We start from the raw sequence: 18,729 nt of genomic DNA, 5'->3' as shown, positions 1-18,729 counted from the left end.
TGTAAAAACATTTGATTCAAATTTGAAATAAATTTTATTTAAAATAAATGTGGGTATTTTTAAAATGTCCCGCTTTTTCAATTGCTGTAATAGTGCTTTTTGTTGGATACAGTTTAACTCATACAGCCACCTGTTGTTTTTCCACTGTCCCTCTGATACTTGCTTTATTCAGTGGTAGTAAAGATTGTAGTATAGGTGAAGTGCCATGTAGGTTCAGTGCAGTGAAGTATGAGGAGAGCATAAGGGGAGATGTCTTTCCATCTTGAGGCCTGGATACTCAAGATTAGGGACATGGAAGATTGTAAGAATAGAGACTACAATACTGTGATGATGATGATGATGATGATGATGATGATGATGATGATGATGATGATAATTTATTTGTATTCCGCTCTAGATCCCTGAGGGGACTCAGGGCGGATTCCAGCATAAACAAACACAAAGGCAAACATTCAATGCCTAGAAACAACAAAATACAAATAAAGGTAACAGTTTTCCCTTTCGACTCTGACGGGTTGTGCTCATTTCCAGTTCTGGGGTGGTACTCATCTCCATTTCTAAACTGAAGAGCCTGCATTGTCGGTAGACACCTAGGTCATGTTGCTGGCATGACTGCATGGAGCAGCATTTATCTACTTATCGAGGCGGTACCTATTGATCTACTCACATTTGTATTTTTCGAACTGCTAGGTTGGCAGAAGCTGGGGCTAATAGTGGGAGCTCACCCCTTCCTGCAGATTCGAACCACCAACCTTCCAGTCAGCAAGTTCAGCAGTTCAGTGGTTTAACCCATTTCACCACTGGGGGACCTATGGTAACATACATAAACATTAGAATACTCCCAAATTGGGTGAATCAAGTGGTCTTTCCTGGCCAGTTGGCCTTTAGCTGAGAAGGCAAGATTTTATTATACCCATCAATATGAATTTGGCATGCTAGTATTTGTGGTTGTGTTACAGTTGCATTGTCAGTTGTATTGCCAGTATTTGCTATGGGGGAGTGGTTTCCAGTCACTGGTAATGTTTCAGATGCGATCAGAACTGAACTGGATGTTCCAAGGTGATTGATTGGTCTTGGTCTTTAAACAGTAATAACAATGAAATGCAGGTGTATGGCACTGGAGATCGTCTTTTTTTCTACAGTTCTTCTGTACAAATTACCCTTCCTTGATTGCTGTTTACCCTGTTTGAAAAAAATACTTCTGCCTCACTCATGTTTTTTTTTTTTGGTGTGTGTTTATGTGTGTGCATGCAACTTAAAGGGGGATTATTTAGATTGGGAAGATTATGATGGGAGATGGTCCCTTCCTACCGTATTTTGTGCAATCTAAAACTCACATTTTGATATTCAGATCAGCTCTTGGATGTAATGTGTAGCATATGCATGCATGCATGCTCACTGAAAATCACCTTGCAATGGTTTCATTACTACAGCTCTTTCTCTGAATGCATACACATACTGGAACATGAGAACAACAGTGACACCAGATTTAGTGCCTATTCTTGTAGGAATAGTTTCCCTTCAGTTTAAAAATGAATGAGACAGTGGATAAGAAAAGCAAAGTGGAGAGGACGTAAGACATGGAAATTCTTTCCACTGTACTTTTTGTGTGTGGTGAGGAATATAAAGTTTATATTTATTAGCATATTTACTATTGGAACTGAAACAATATGTTAGTTTTGTTTTGATAATCGTTTTTAGTTGCAAACATGAATCCCTTCCATCAGGAATCTCAGAACAGTGGCTCTGTATGTTTGTATGTAGCCGATATGCCAACATCCTTCAAACAATGTATAGATTAAAAAAAAACCTGGGACCATTTTATTACACTACTTGCAAATACTGTGATCATTGTATTACACTGCTTGGAATTGTTGACCCAGTTACATCCACAAAGGTGCAAACTGTCATAGAACAGTAAATTTATTCCGTTCAGTAATAGTGTCTGTCTTTGAATTACTGATATCATTAATCATTGCTGTGGCAAATGTCTAATTTGGTTATTGAAATCAACACTTTGCCCCACAAAATGTATTTTCATTGGTTGGCTTTGGGTTTATGTCTCACCAACTCATCTCAGTTTTTATGCTGTCAGAAGATTATTTTGAAGAGATTCATTAGCTGTGCTATGCTGTTTTCTTTCATAAAATAGGTTATTTTGCACTTTGGACTCTACAGAATGAATTATCCTATACAACTCTTCAAAGCGAAATCTTGATGCTGGTTTTTTGGGTTGTTCATATATCATCAACATAAAAATAGGTGTAATAAAAGAAATATTGAAAGGCAAAGAGTGCTGTTAATGTCCCTTATTTCTTTTATTTCTTTTATTTATAACTCTCCTTTCTCCCAGTATAGGCCCCAAGGTATTTCCCCCTTCATATCTGTTCTTATTCATAATAGGTCTACATGTCAGTTTGCGCAGTGTCAAAACCAACTACAGTAGAGTCTCACTTATCCAACATTTGCTTATCCAACGTTCTGGATTATCCAACGCAGTCTGCCTTTTAGTTGTCAATGTTTTTGTAGTCAATGCTTTCAATACATTGTGATATTTTGGTGCTAAATTTGTAAATACAGTAATTACTACATAGCATTACTGCATATTGAACTACTTTTTCTCTCAAATTTGTTGTATAACATGATGTTTTGGTGCGTAATTTGTAAAATCATAACCTAATTTGATGTTTAATAGGCTTTTCTTTAATCCCTCCTTATTATCCAAGATATTTGCTTATCCAATGTTCTGCCGGCCCATTTATGTTGGATAAGTGAAACTCTACTGTAATGGCTAAATCCTTTTAATAGAGATACAACCACATTATAAAATTCCTACAAAGGAATACAAATCTCAGGCATCCAGAAGAATATTGCACCTTGCTTAGGAATGTACACGATTCCATCCAGAATTTCTGATTCTGTGTTCATCACACTTTTATTTCATGACACATGAGAGATTTCATGGATCATTTGTCATCTAATTTACTATATAAATTGGCAGTCACTTAACAAATTAGCAGAGAATGGCTGGCCTGGGAATACATTAATGGTTGGGAATTTTTGTTCCTTGGACCAAAAAGTAAAGTTCTCCAAAGTTCCAAGACCTAGTTTTAAAAAAATTCTAATTTTTATAGATGATTTTTAAAAAAATACCAAATGACAAAAATAGCTCAGTACCACTACAAAACATGGTGGTCGGGAGCCAGACAGTATGCCAGAGAGCTGTGAAAAGCTGGATTGGATGCATCAGTGCTCATGACCAAAGTGTTTATGCTTAATGGACAGTGTTTGTATTTATCTGAGTATTTTTGTGTGGCTAAACTATTATAGCACTGAGTGTGATTTACAAATATCAAGCTGTAGAAAACAATTTTTTGCTTAAAGAAGATTATGGACATTTGAATTCAGCCAATGTGTCTGGAACCATAAATTTCACTTTGTTTCAGTATGCTGCTTCTTTTATTATTACTGACATATCTAAAACGAATGTTTGAAATGTAAATCACTTTTAAGAGGTGCCACTCTAATTCCAAATACTTTTCAATGCACCAAAAGGGGCTGTGTTCATTTCAAACCATTAGCATTATTAAAAGGCTAGCAGAAGAGGAAATTAGACTTGGTGACCAGATTTTCTTATTAAAGTATTGATCATCTTTTCAGCACAAGGATCAATATGCTCGCAACCTTGAGAAGCAGCAGCGGAGTGTGTTTTGCATTCTGAAAATACAATTGCTTTGCACATTGACATATGTCTAGAAATATAGGTGAAGAAGCTGACAATATGAAATAATAACTCTTAAAAGGCCAAGTGTGCTTAGGCTTGAGAAATGAATCCTCGCGTCTATGACTCCTCCAGCTGAAGTAGACAGAGGGAACATGGCTCTTCCCTCTTGACACCATGACAGAAGGTGCGAGACTTCTGTTCTGCACAGTAACTAAGAGACCATTTGAACAAATACATTTTATAAGTAATAATAGCTGTTCTAATCTTGACATTTCATCTGTTACTGCCTCCAATAATCATGAAGTATTTCCTTTAATTTTTCTAAATGTATGCTTTCTTAAGTGTTTATCTGCAAGAAAATACAGAAAATACTTCTGGAACATGGCCATACAGCCTGGAAAACACACAACAACCCTTCATTGATTTTGTCTATCTACCTGTAATGAGTTCATTCCCTTTTTATTTCTTTCAACTTTACCAAGCATTCTAGTGAGTCATGCTGTCTCATGATGTGGCCTAAGTACAATACTTTTCATTTGGTCATTTTAACTTCAAGGGAGAGGTAAAGCTTGATTTATTCTAGGATGCATTTGTTGGTGTCTATAGAATTGTCCTCCAGCACCACTTTCAGTTGAGTTGTTTTTCTTCCTTTCTGCTTTCCTCACTTTTGGGGGGGGGGGGGGTGAGAGAGGTTTTGTGGTTTATAATTTCACAAATGTTAAAAAAACTTAGTCCATAAGTGGTAAGTCTCTTTGGACTAATTCTTCTGTGCTCTTCAGTTTCTGCTTGTGATCCCTTAATACAACTACTCATTCATCTGAACTGGGATCTCCATTGTGAATGTCTTCCTTATTCCTGATATATAAATGTATATGTTCACTATACCTTTCCCTACTTCTAGTATTGCACTGGAATTCCTTCAACATAAAAAGTAAGAAAATTATACAAAATCAGTGTTGTTTGGTTGTTCCTCTATTTTGTAGACAAGACAGCAACAAAGCCACACATCCTGGATTTTTTCATAACTTTGCTATATAAGAACTTTTCCCTGAGTATTAGCTAAAATTGTTTGGATAGGACTGACTCTCCCTGATTTGTTTACCAAATGAATATCTACTTTTGCTAATAAAAAGTTTGTTTTCCAATAACCATTATTTTCCTAAGCAGAGGAATGTGAAATTTGAATGAAACTGGAGATGTACAAATGCCCTGCTCTTTGACTATGTGTATTTTTATTTGCAACTGTCCATTATTCACTTGAAACATTGAGAAGCATTAATCCTCCCATCTGTTTCTTCACACAAGATCTAACATATTCAACATGACCTCTTTACCATCTTTGTTTTAAATACAGCAGACTTGTGTCCAGTTCAGCTGTTTTCTTAGCCACAAGATTGTTGCCCCAGATTTTCAGTATTTAGGTTTCAGTGTGGCTGTGATAAAGATTACCTCCCTACATAAGCTCCAGAAGTTGAAGGGGAAGGACTCACAGAAGTGTTCCTGATCTCAAGAGAGGTGGTGTGTTATCCATACATTTTTAAAAATGTATAAGAAAGAGGATTCAAAAATCTTTATCTCTTTTCAGACATTCTACAAAGAGATTTAGAGCAACAATACACCAGTAACAGAATAATATTTTTGTATATAGCTTGGTTTCAATTTCCCCTTTATCCTCTTGTTTTTATAATATTTCTATCATGACAAACATTTGATGTCTGAAATTTTAATTGAATTTTTTACTGTATATAGAATCAAGATTTTTAAAAAAACATATCCAGTTTTCTTTGAATACTTATTTTAGATTTTGAGTTCTTTGATAGCGTTTATAAGCAATAACTTATGGCACAGAGTGAATATTGAGACAGTGATGGAAGTAGTTTTCAGAGAAGCATTTAGATATCTTTTAGTATTCTTAGAATATGGATGTCTCACTGTTACAGCTCTCTTGATGATGGAACAGTTTGGATGTTACTGTGGTTTAGCAGTCTAGGTTCACAGAGTTGAAAGATATCTTGAAGTTTCATTTAGTTCACCCTGATCCTCCTAAGCCAGGTACATGTATAGCATCCTTGAGAAATATTTGTCCTATCTCTGCTTCAGTACTCCCAGAGTTGAAGGAAACTCCCGGCCTCTTGAGGCCAACAATTCAGTGCTGGAAATTCTACCACTATGAAGCTCTTTCTCCTAATGAATGGTTACAGAGCTCAAAAAAGTAGACTTGGCAAGAGACACCTTTCTGTCTCTGTGTCTCTCTTCCCCACATGCCTATCCACCCACTCATTCACCCTTGATTTTTCTCTTCTGCCCACTTCCCAAACTGCCACACTGGCAGGTGTGGACGAAAGATTTCCAAATGTATGCAGCTGTGGATGTTTAGCCTGAAGAGAGAGGTTGAGAGGCGACATGACTGCTAACTTCAGATATCTGAATGGTTGCTCTGTGGAAGATGGAGTAAGTTTGTCTTTTGGGGCTCTAAAGAATAGAAGCCAAACAATAGATTCAAGTAATGGAATTAAGGGGAATGGTATCATGAAAGAGTTGTACAAAAGATTTCCAACGTTTACAGTTTAATGATTTCGTGAATAATAATAGCACTCATCCTTTTCCTACTGATATTGCCAGACAATGCTTTTTAGGCAGTTCTTAACCAGCTCTGCAAAAAACAGTATTGGACAAAATTGTTAATGTCCTGTATATCATTTGATGACAACATGCATGGCCTATATGTGAGCCATTCACTTTAGTAACTTGACAAAATTTTCATATGGGTTGGACCAGGAAAATATTTGATACCATTGGATAATTTAGAAGTGAAAGGTTAAAATAGTAGATAGGAATATATTTTACAAACATTTTATATTTCTATGATATCAAGAACAACATTTTCAGTACAATATGTGCAGTATTACTGCTCTGAGCTGCTATTGAGAAACACTTGGATACATTCTTAAACTCAAGAGTCTCAACATATCCAGTAAAATGATACTGATTGTATGTGTGGTTTATGTTAGCCTTAATAATGTTCAAATTATAGCCTTTTGGTTAAAAATGCTGAATCTACTGCTTTTTATCCTGTTTTCTTCATCCATTAATCACAGTTGTATTTATGACACACATTGCATGGTGCAGCTCAGCCAAATCCTTCTTTCAATACCAGAAAATAATCTTAAGAAAGTATAATAAATGGAAAGACTGGAAGGGGAGATGTGAATCCATCATTAAAATATGGATTTGATTTTTCCATATGAATTAGCAATTGGAGACTTATGACTAAACTAGATGTGACATTAAATGTGTCATCACATTTAATGTGCAGGCTCTTAATAATGAAAATAGCAGCAGTCAGTGAGATTTCAGTTCAGAGGAGGGTTTTTCTGTGGACCACAGTATGGAGGACTAGAGTTAAATATGTTTTCTGTCTCCCCCCCCTTCTCTCTCATTTTCTCTTTCCCCTCCTCTCTATCTTCCAAAGTGCAAAAATAGAGATGGTAAAATAACAGAATTTGGGAATAGATTTGAACAAGGAGGGTGTCTGCATATGGATCCAATTTTTCATGAAATGGCAAATTAATTGGAAAACAATTATGATTAATTACTTGGTGTGTATCTAATTTTAAGGAAACTTACCAGGATGCTTGAGTTCACATCAAATATTGTGATAGTGTGTAGACATTGTTAGATGCCTCATGGTTCGAATTCCTGGTATGGGTCTTTTACTCTGTTCCTGTGTGAGAGCCAGCACAACTCTAGGGTTTTTAGCTGTAGTTAAAGGTTTAGCCCAGTGATTCCCAAAGTGGGCACTACCGCCCCCTGGTGGGCGCTGCAGCAATCCAGGGGAGCAGTGATGGCCACAGGTACATATATCTTTCTGTTTAATTGCTATTAAAAAAAATTAAAAAAATTTTTCCAGGGTGCTGAGTAATATTCTTTCTGGAAATTGGGTGGTAGGCCAAATAAGTTTGGGAACCACTGGTTTAGCCTATCAATGGGCTAATCTACATCTGGTTTGCTGTTCCCAAGTGATGTGCCTGTAATACGAAGCTTTCAATATATGCAGTAACCTTTCTTGGGGTAATAGATATTGTGAGCTCATTAGGCCTTGGTTTGAACTAAAATTCATAGAGTTGTGAAAATCATTCCCAGTGGACAAGTATCACGACTCTCCCCTCCTGTTTTCCCCTAATTTAAGCAGTAAATTCCTGCTTCCTAGTAAACTAAAGTTCCCCAATGTGTCCAAAGTGGTGAAATCTGGCTTAATGTCCCATAACAAATTAAGAAAACTAGGATGTGATCTGCAGACCTCATCCTCTCTCATGATGCTAGCCTGTTTCTTGAAAGTACTCAGAGAAAAATATTTGATTGCTGTTTTGACAGTATTTGTCATGCATTTGCAAATGATTCAGATGAACTCTGGGCAAAAGTCCTAGCCTGCATACAGAATTGGTAGCTGTCATATTTATACTGGTATGTTTTGTTATCTATATTATCTATATTAATACCACTCCTTAATGTTTGTCTTCTTCAAATGACTAACTACATATAGCATTTTTTTATTAGAGGTTGTAGAGCAGTTCCATGAAAGCTAGATAAAAACTTGTGCCAAACATTGTCTGGGTTTCAAAATGCCAGCACCTCATCAAGAATATTCCACTTATTTTTTTTTCTAAAAGAGCATATTTAGAAGCGGGGGGGGGGGGGGGAGATGCTGATTTATTTTTGCTGGTCTCTTCTTTTTGTTGCTTTCTCTTAGTTCCTATCTTTTTATTACATTCTGCTAACTGAACTGTAATATTGCTGCATTAACTACTTATTAATCCTTCTGCCACAGGAAATAATCAAGATATAGTTCCGCTTTTGTTTTGCATTCGTCTTTGCCTCCTGGTGTCTTTTTGTTGTAAACATTTCTGATCAGGGACCGTGTTCTCCTCATTTTTGCACCATTTAACATGACCGAGAAGCAAAGTCCAGATTGTGTTTGTCAGCACTGGCTTAATATGTAACAATTTATTGCATTTGGAAATTATTATGTGTCAGGTTGATACATAAAAACAGCCCTGATTGGAAGTACTTAGATTGCCTTCTGGATGACTTGTTCAAAAGCCAATTATAGCAACATCTTCACTTGTCAGTCAAAAGGAAAACAGGTCACACTGCTGTTTACATAAACATTTAAAGCCCAACACATACCGTGCTGCTTACTAGGATGTAGTGTGGACTGCTGCCTCAGCTGCTCAACAAGTTCTGAGACAGCGTGGACTTTTTTGTAATATCAAAACTGGCAGAGCTAAGCCTTCTAGTTTAATGAGACTATTTTGAACTCAAACCTATGGGGTCAGTGGTCTTGATTTTTTTCACCTAAATTAGTTTTTTTATTTCTTGTGTCTCTTCTTTTTGAATTACAAATAGGAAGAGACAATCTTGTTATTTAAAAAACCCAATTTATTTATTTATTTACCATATTTATACCCTGCCCTTCTCACCCTGTAGGGGACTCAGGGTAGCGTACTTATATAGGCAGTAATTTGATGCCATATGGAAATGCATAGCAAAATAAACATATACATTAAAACAATCATTAAAAACATATTAAACCTTAAAGCCACTTATTTAAAATCACATAATCCAAAATCATAGTCCAAGGCCGTTCCAGGTTGTCATTGCACTATTCCATATTCTCTTATTGCACTGGTAGATTACTGACCAAATACTTGGTCTCAAATCCATGTCTTTAGCATTTTTCTGAAGGTCAAGAGGGAGGGGGTTGATCTAATTTCACTAGGGAGGGAGTTCCAAAGCTGAAGCGCCACCATTGAAAAGGCCCTGTCTCTCATCCCCACTCACCGCACCTGCGAAGGAGGTAGGACCGAGAGCAGGGTCTCACCAGAAGATTTTAATCTCCGAGATGTTTCATAGAGGGAGATACGTTCGGGCATATAAGTTGGGCCGGAACCGTTTAGGGTTTTATAGACTTAAACCAGAACTTTGAATTGTGCTCAGTAGCAGAATGTCATAAACAATGACATTTTAATGTTTGGAAGTGGAAATCATTATGAAATTCTTTTTCCAGGTCAACATGAATGAATTCCTGAGTTTGGCCTCTGTGTGTGCGTGTGTGTGTATCTTGATTTTGAATTTGGCAACGCTTATGCAAAATCCCTATGTATCACAACATCGGTAGTTTTTCTTGGGTCTCATCTCTGTCTTTGTATTTTGACTTTAGTTCCATATTCATACGGTAGTTGTAGGCTTGCTCTCATCCTACTTTCTTAAATGAAGATGGATTGCTGGATAGTTTCCCATCAACTTGGACTCTCATCTCTTCTCTCCTTCTCCTCCAGATAACATTTCTATTTTTAAAATGTGTTAACTTTGTCACGTGAAGAGGGGAGAAATCGACTGCTGAAGAGTCATTGCTTTCCAATGCATTATTCAAAATCCCTTTTAGGATCTGGCATGTAAAGGGGTTTCATTAATATTGCAGAAGAAACTATGATTCTCACTAAAAAGAACTCCTTTCCTTTCATCATTTGATACCTCTGTGTTTCTGTGTAAAGCAAAGATATTTGGACTCTTCACTTCTGAAATAGCAAACTCACCACTTTCCAAATAAACTGATTGTTAAACTATATCCTGACCTTGAGATTGATTCCAAGTAGAGGTCTAGTAGGTCTGACATCTAATAATAGGAATTAAATTACACATTTAAAGGTTTGAGTTTTTATACAGCTGGTCTTTGATTTAGAAGGGTTTTGTTTTGTTTTCTTAAGGCCAATACTTGAATTGACTGCTTACACCATTGTAGCGTCATTTACTTGCTGATTTTAAAATGCTAGATGTAGATTCCTTTTAAATTCAAATCAAGATAATTAGAGAAAAGATAGAATACAATATTATCCTTTTGCAGATCTGAAAAATACACAATAGGTTTGAGGGGGTTAGACCTGCCACATGTAGTGATAGATAAGGTTCTCTGGGATGAACTGAATGGAGGTTTAACAAAGGAAGTTCAAGCCAAATATATCAGTAAGTTTCTTGCACCAACAACTCCCAGCTGGCATAATAACTTTGAAATTAATGACAGACCAATATCTTGGCGTAATTCATTCGTTTTCCTTTAAAAAAATATTTTTTATTGAGTGAAATTAATGGGATACATAATATAAAAAGGAGAAACATCTAGAGATAGTCAAATACATCTAATAAAGGTATGTTGTTCCCTCAAACAAATATATTGCAATATTCTATCCAATCTTTCCCCTCCTACTCCCCACTCGTTAACCCACTACCCATTACTTTTTTCCTTTTTTAAGGGTGCACATTGCAGTGTAACAACAACAACAACAACAACAACAACAACAACAACAACAACTTTATTTCTATTCCGCCCTATCTACCCAAAGGGACTCAGGGCGGATTCCAACAAACAACGGCATACATTCAATGCCTTCAAAAAACAGATTAATATTGGCATAAAATCCTAACAAAACACCACATAGGAATACAGTGTTAAAAACCTAACATCAAATTAAACCTAATATCAGTGAATTGAGTATTACACCAATAACCTAAACCAATATAGTCAGACAGACTCAGACAAGAATTATATAGTGTCATAAAATCTAAATAAACATTCACATTAATTTGCAAAAACCAACTGAAGTTCAGCAGAGTTGTATGGTTAGATTATGTGGCCAACCAGTGTATATATATGTGAACCATTATTTTGTAAACAGTTTTTATGTTGTTTGCCTCTAAACTAAAAGTGAATGAGTTTTCCCTCATTGTTGCTAGTTTTTTTTTATCAATTAGCCTACTGATTCCTTCCAATCTTCTGTTGTTTTCATTCACTGGGGAGATCATATAAAATTTTGTCAACTGAAGTGACAAATGTTCTGCTTTAAATTTACTTGATAAGAATATAGAAAAAGTATCATCCATGAATTGAGATGGATTGTATTTCACTGACTGAATCCAGAACCGAATCAGGACCCTGCAAGTATTAATGGAGAAAAATCATAATTTTAGCAAATATTCAACTTTTCAAGATTAAAAGGATTCTAATAATCAAAGCTTAATCGTATCTGCTCACAGAAGAGTTCAGAAGATCCTTTTGCACTCAGTTTTAGGTTCCCTATTTTGGCTGTATATCCTAGATGACCTAAAGGCACCTGACTCATTGAATCTTGGAAGTTAAGCAGGTCAACTTGGTTCATATTTGAATGGTAGACCAGATGCTGTAGGCTACATTTCAGAGGAAGGAACTGGCAAAACCAACTCAGATTCTAAGAATACTCTATGAAATGCATAGAGCTGGTATATGTTGGTATAGGTAGCTTGAAGGTACACACAATGACAATAAAAAGCTGCCCTGCATTGTGCCATGTCTTGCATTTATCTCACCCACACTGAGCTGAAAAGTGGTGGCTCAGCTGGAGCTGTTCTATTGCCTTTTCTGTTGCACTACTTTTTCTACTTCCCTATTTTGATGCCATGGATAAAGGCACAAGATGATAGCATATCCTACTAGAAACCTTCATCCTGGTCCAATTCCTCTCTCCAGTTTCTAAGGGTGCCCTTGGCTTTTGCTTGCTAAGAAAAGGAAATATGTGTTAACATTAGGTTTAATGTTAGTGCTATGGGCTTCAGGAGTCAATGTTTGCTGCAGTAGAATTTCCACTGAGCAAATGGAAACGGCGGTAAAACAGACACCAAGGAGAAAGAGATCTAGAGGGAATTAAATAATAAGCCAGCTGAGTATAAACAGAGCAACCACATTAGAAATGGAAAATGCACACCCTCTTCTTCCAGCAAAAGTATCCAGATTGGAAGAGGCTGAGTGAATTTTTCTCTTTTGTGTTACTGCTATTTGGAAATGCTGTTTATACAGGCTTACAAAGCACATAGAGCCAAGATTTTATTTGAGTTTTCAATGAGTAGTTTTTGTGAATAGAGCTGGTTAGAATGAAAGGAAGGAAGGCAAGGAGGAATACTTTTACATACCCAATGGAAAATATCATTCATGCTGAGGTTTCTACATGTTATACCTCCTGAAATTCCAGATAGTTAATGGGATTTTCCTTTCATTGCTTGGGTGGCTTTCCTACTTCTTTAAAATATTAGATGCCGAGACACTAAGCTGCAAGCATGTCTCTGTATTAGGACATTGTCCTTTTCATTTCCAGCATTTTACTGATGTTGTGGAGTGTGTGATTCATAGGGTGTGTGTTTTAGCTTCATTTTCTGAAAAGTGACATAACCAGAGTTATGTCTCACAGCAACCCAATAACCAGAGTTATAGTTAATTGTTTTTCTGTCCACTTTGATTTATGATCCTATGTATGAGAGACATTCAAGATACCCTGTTATCAATAGCACTTTTAACATCTTAAACTGGAAAGCTCCTGGCGATCACCAAGCACCTTTGCTGACCTAGTAAATCCCCCCTCCTTTCCCCTGTGCCACTGCCGTGGTGACATACGATACACCAGGTAAGCGTGACCACGCAATGGGTTTGAACCAGATTCAGCACAACTTGGAGATCTGGACTCCATTCCTGTTGCTACCACCATTCAGGATTGGAGCATGTAAATAGCCCCACTTAATCCCGGGCCAGCCCGAAACTGCAATACTCCAGCCTGGCCCTGGACTTAAGTTATAATGTAGATGAACTCTAAAAACTGTTGCTGAACAGTGCTTCAAGGCCTGCAGTGGAACTCACTTTATGTCAGACGAGAGAAAACTCTAGAGAGTACTTGAAGATAATATCTCTCTATCTCAAACACCATATCCACCTGTTATTTTTGAAAGCGTAAAGCCTACTTGAAACCATGTAAAGTTGGCTGTTCAATTAAATGCTCTGTCATTTGGTTGTTAGTGCCAGCTGTCTGTTACTTTGTCCCAGTTGCCATTCTTCAATCAACCCATATCTCTTATATTGCATCTGTCAGATAGATTCTCAACTCTTGTTCACATCCACCACTAAGTAGTGAAATGCACCTAGTATCCACTCGTAGTGGTTGGAAGTGTAATTTATCAATCACTTCAGTCTGGTGAGTGAAATTTTATGTGCGCATGTTCATGATTTGGGGGGGGGGGGGTTAAATAAGAACCTGCTTTACTTTCCCTACAACAGCCATTACAAGAAATATAATAAAAGGCACACTCAGAAAGTACCAAACAAAAAGCTTCTTACTGGGCTAGAAGCTAAATCATCTTTAATCAAGGAGCTGCCAAACATCTTTTCTTGCTGGGTTGTGTAGTACTATACAGCATTGCTTTGTAAAATGTGGGTCCTGATCCCAAATGGGGTCCCCTTATCTCAACGTTAGAGTCACAGAAATTTGGCTACAATTAAAGGTTTTTGAATGCTTCTCATTTACACAAATTTGTTAACCATACATGCAGTGTTTACAGTGGATTATGCAGAAAATGATTCATATATATTATACAAATAGGAAAACCAGCCTTGTTAGCAAGTCTTATAAATCCTGATTTACTATATCAGTAGTGTTTTGGTTTTATACCTATCAGTAGTGTTTTGGATTTTAGACCTATTTATATACCATATAACGGAGGTCACATAAACATTTCTCAGGTGGAAAGGGGTCATGAGTGGAAAAAGTTTAAGAAGTCTTGCTATACAGTACTCATGTCTTGATCCTAAAGAACTAGAAATGGTGCTGAAGTTCTCCTGAACCAAGTTCAGAAATGGACTTCAGTACAAAGCTCCATATTCTCCTACATCTGTGGTTCTCAATCTGTGGACCCCCAGTGTTTTGGCCTACAATTCTCAGAAATCCCAGCCAGTTTAGCAGCTGTTAGGATTTCTGGGAGTTGGAGGATTTCTGGGAGTTGAAATCAACATAGATTCTGGAAAACCCATCCCCACTCTTCTGTGTTGTACTTCTCCATTCCCCAGCCCCATCCCTAACAACTGTATCCCTTCTAGCCTACTTCCCTTCTATTCAGTAGCTGATGAAGCATCAGCAAAGGCATATGGGTCTCCCCACCTCTTCCCCTTTCTATTGTGATTGCTGACAGTGTGATAGGCCATACTCTGCCATGGGACATATAGCGCTTCCAAAAGCTCCAGGTGGCAACTTCCAACCATGAAATCATCTCCTCACAGGAAAACATCTCCGGCACCTGCTTTAAGTGGCATTCTAGTAGTCAATGAAAAACTTTCATTTTTTCCTACGTTTTTATTCTGGACAAGTTCATTATAGTTAATAACTTGTGAAGTCACACAATCATATGATAGATTCGTGCATCAGCCAACTTTTGTTGAGAATTGAACTATCATTTCATTTTCCTCTCTCCTCTCCAAAGCAGGGCATTCATTTGTTGTTACCAGTACCAAGATGGCTGAGGTATCTTGGAAGCTGTGGTACAAAAAGTAAAACTTTTCCAGCTTTCTAATAATCCAATAATAATGGTTGGTTACCTCAGAGCACTCTTGCTTTTACTCACTCAGGGGCTTCCATTTTTATCATTTCCTTCAGCCTCCAAAGACTTGCTCTCTTCCAAAAGAGTGTTAGCTATCAACGTAATAATTCCCAAACCCTTTCTAATTTCTTACAATTGGCCATGCTGAGGCTGATGTGAGTTGAGGTCTACACATCTGGAGACCAAAAGATTGCCCCTACAAATTTCAATAAAATGAGTCTTGAATGCTGCAGTTGTTTCCCCTTAAGGAAAACTCTTAATTAGCAGCAGGAACAATTTCCACGCAGTATTTTTTTAATTTATTTGCATATAGAGGTAGAATTTTGTTTAATGACTTAGTTCATTTGATGTTTTTAAGTGCCCTGAAGCTCAATTCTATTCCTGTGTACTTTAAAGGAATTCCTTCCTTATTGAACCTGAATGCACTTACTTGAGAGTGAGCCTCACTCAAAATAATGTTACTTCAAACCAAGCAAGCAACAAATTGCAATATTAGTTTTTCCTATTAATAAAAACTTTAGCTATCTTACATTAGCATATGGCTAAAACCATTGATGGGTTTGTGTTAAGAAACATTGTCTTAACTGGAGACTAAATTTCCCTTCAAGGTGTGTTGTGTGCCTTCTAATAATTTCTGACTTATGCCCTAGTTTTCCTCTGAAACTGAGAGAATGTGACTTGCCTGAGGTGCATCTCCATGGCTAAGCGGGTATTCAAACCCTGGTCTCTGGAGTCCCAGTCCAGCACTAAAGCCTATATCACATTGGCTCTTTTATTGATGAATTCCAATTATATATTGTATATACTGTTTGTGAAATTTTATATTGAGATAATAATAATAATAATAATAATAATAATAATAATAATAATGTTATTTCTTACCCGCCTCTCTTCGTGGCTCCAGGCAGGTTACAGCATAGTTAACACACACACATTAAATGTATTTCTATAAAAGATACATATTAAAACGTTTTTCTGTAAAATATATATTAAAATACATATAGCAGAGATTAAAACACAGGACAAAGGTTTAAAATTCATGGTTAAAACTGGCTGGGTAGGCCTGTTTTATTGAAAGGCTTAACAAAGCTAGTAAATAAAGAAAAAAAATCCACCAACAACAAACGAGGAAGTCTTGTCTGATATGGAAAGTGCTTTACAAAGAAATATTCATTCTGAGTTCCATTTTCCTTTCTCCCCAAAATCTGGGGCGAGATCTTTGACATTAATCTTTCAACTGTAAGATTTACACTGAACTATGAGAGGAAAGAAGGGGAATTTTCTTTAATTCCTTGCAGTAGTCAAGAACTGAGGGACCGAAGGCAGGGTTTATTTGTACAGGGAATCAAAATCCCCATCTCAGATCTAAAATATTGTATTTTGCAGTTCAGATTTAGTGTCCAACCTCTGCTAGCATCTGGCAGAAGTAAGGGTTAAGAACAGCCAGAGGCTTATATTGTATACACCTGACACTGGCAGATGACCGGAGTTTTGGAGCAGGAGCAAGGGAGAAGTGACCCAGTGAGCTGTTCAGTTTTGCTTTGTGTGAGGAACAGGAACATGAGCAGGAGCAGCATAGGGTACGGATGAACAGTGCTTTCTTAACTACAGTAGAGTCTCACTTATCCAAGCTAAACGGGCCAGCAGAAGCTTGGATAAGCGAATATCTTGGATAATAAGGAGGGATTAAGGAAAGGCCTATTAAACATCAAATTAGGTTATGATTTTACAAATTAGGCACCAAAACTTCATGTTATACAACAAATTTGACAGAAAAAGTAGTTCAATATGCAGTAATGCTTGGATTATCCAGAGGTTTGGATAAGCGAGGCTTGGATAAGTGAGACTCTACTGTACCTTCAAAGGAAACTTTTCCTACCCAGTATATAATCGTTGTGACCACTTCAGCTGTCCTGACATCCATCAGGAGAGAGCCGCCTGCTACACATAACTCTTTTACAAGGGCAATTTCTCAAATTACATCCTTGGTCTGACTTGACTCTCACAATTTGACACCACACACGTGTTTTCTCTGTTTCTTAAAGTTGAATGGTGTTAAGCTCCACTTGAAAGGCTGGGCAAGAAATGACCTGCTTTGAAGCGGAGTGTAATTTGCAATACTTCAAAACAGTGGTTATAGAATAATAGAAAAGGGTAGAAGAAAAGAGTATCTGCTGAGTCTGCGTCATCAGAAGTACACTGGGTTTTTATTTAGTGGGACTAGAAAAATGTAGGAGGTGAATAAATATTCAGTCTTATGCTGTAATGGATTCATAATTGTCCACTCGCTTCTTGCCCTTGCCATTTCCAGTGGAGACATTCTTCTGTGCATCATTGTCCATCACCATTGCTATAATTAAAGGTTAAGCCGATCTGATTCAGAAATTTAACGTACATCTTGATATACACCAAACCTCCAAATTGACACATGCATCAGCAAAGAAGAATATTCCTAATGTTTTGTTATTGCATAGGAGAAAATCTACCAGTCTGTAATTTGGAATGATGAAACTAGAAAGGGTTAAGCACCTCATTCCTCTGTGTACCACATTTCTGCTCCTTGTTTCCCCTTCCATAAGAGTGTTTTGGACTACACTTACAAGTGATGCATTTGTATGCAAGTTATACTTTGGCTCCAAGTTGGGAGTCTTGTTGAATGGCCAATATCCCACTGTTATTATTGGGCAAATGCAAAATAGGATGTGAATGAGATTCTGTCGTATAAATTTCGAGTTTTGAATCATCCCATAATAGAATTAAGAGCATGGCTGTGTTTCATTGGTGCATCTAGTCACTGAATTTCTAGGCTGTATATTCCTTTATTTCTAACAATGGTGGTGCTGTGTATATGCTGCCAAGAAACGAGGTAATAATGAATGGGAATGAACAGACTGAATCACTGAGCTGGATTGAAAACAGAGATCCACATTTGTATGCACATCAGGCAATAAAGTTTTTGTAGAAAAGCTGGTAGCAGACTTTAATTTTGAGAAAACAACTATTCCTATCTCTGCATTATCCGTGTGACCAGACTGCGTCAGAGGATAATTTAGTAATCCTGTTTTGTGACATAACTACTTAATATGGCATATTTATTTTGCTTCTGGTGCAAGAAGAGAGAATTCTGGTATCTAACTTCTGGTATTATCATTGATATAGATAACAGGGAACTAGGGTCTAGAAATAAGTATGCGTGTATTAAAATATGAAGATTTTGATTCTCTGTTATCTATATATATAAAAGAGTGATGGCATCACGGCAACCCACAAAACAACAAAACTACAGGCCCCCCAACCTCGAAATTTGACAACACAACCCATCATCCACACCTCTAGGTTGATACAACAAAAAGAAAAGAAAAATAAAGTCCTAATTAGAGAGAGAGGAATAATTGCTTTTATCCAATTGCTGCCAGTTAGAAGGCTAAGCTCCTCCAACTTGGTCTCCTAGCAACCCAAAAAATAATAGTAATAAACACTAAAAATTAATACAATAAAATACTATAATAACAGAAAATAACTAAAAATAATACAAGAAAATAATAAAATATAATAAATAA

The 18,729-nt window shown here is 36.9% G+C and overlaps 1 protein-coding gene across 2 annotated transcripts in view; it reads left to right on the top strand.

The window, feature by feature from the left end:
• Window positions 1–18,729, top strand: part of tspan7 (tetraspanin 7) — a 96,296-nt gene that overhangs the window by 3,997 nt on the left and 73,570 nt on the right. The window lies entirely within an intron of this gene.

Source organism: Anolis carolinensis, chromosome 3, assembly GCF_035594765.1.
Source record: "Anolis carolinensis isolate JA03-04 chromosome 3, rAnoCar3.1.pri, whole genome shotgun sequence".
NCBI classification, from domain to species: domain Eukaryota; kingdom Metazoa; phylum Chordata; class Lepidosauria; order Squamata; family Dactyloidae; genus Anolis; species Anolis carolinensis.
Note: the sequence above shows the minus strand (reverse complement) of the source record. Positions and strands in the feature narration are given on the sequence as shown.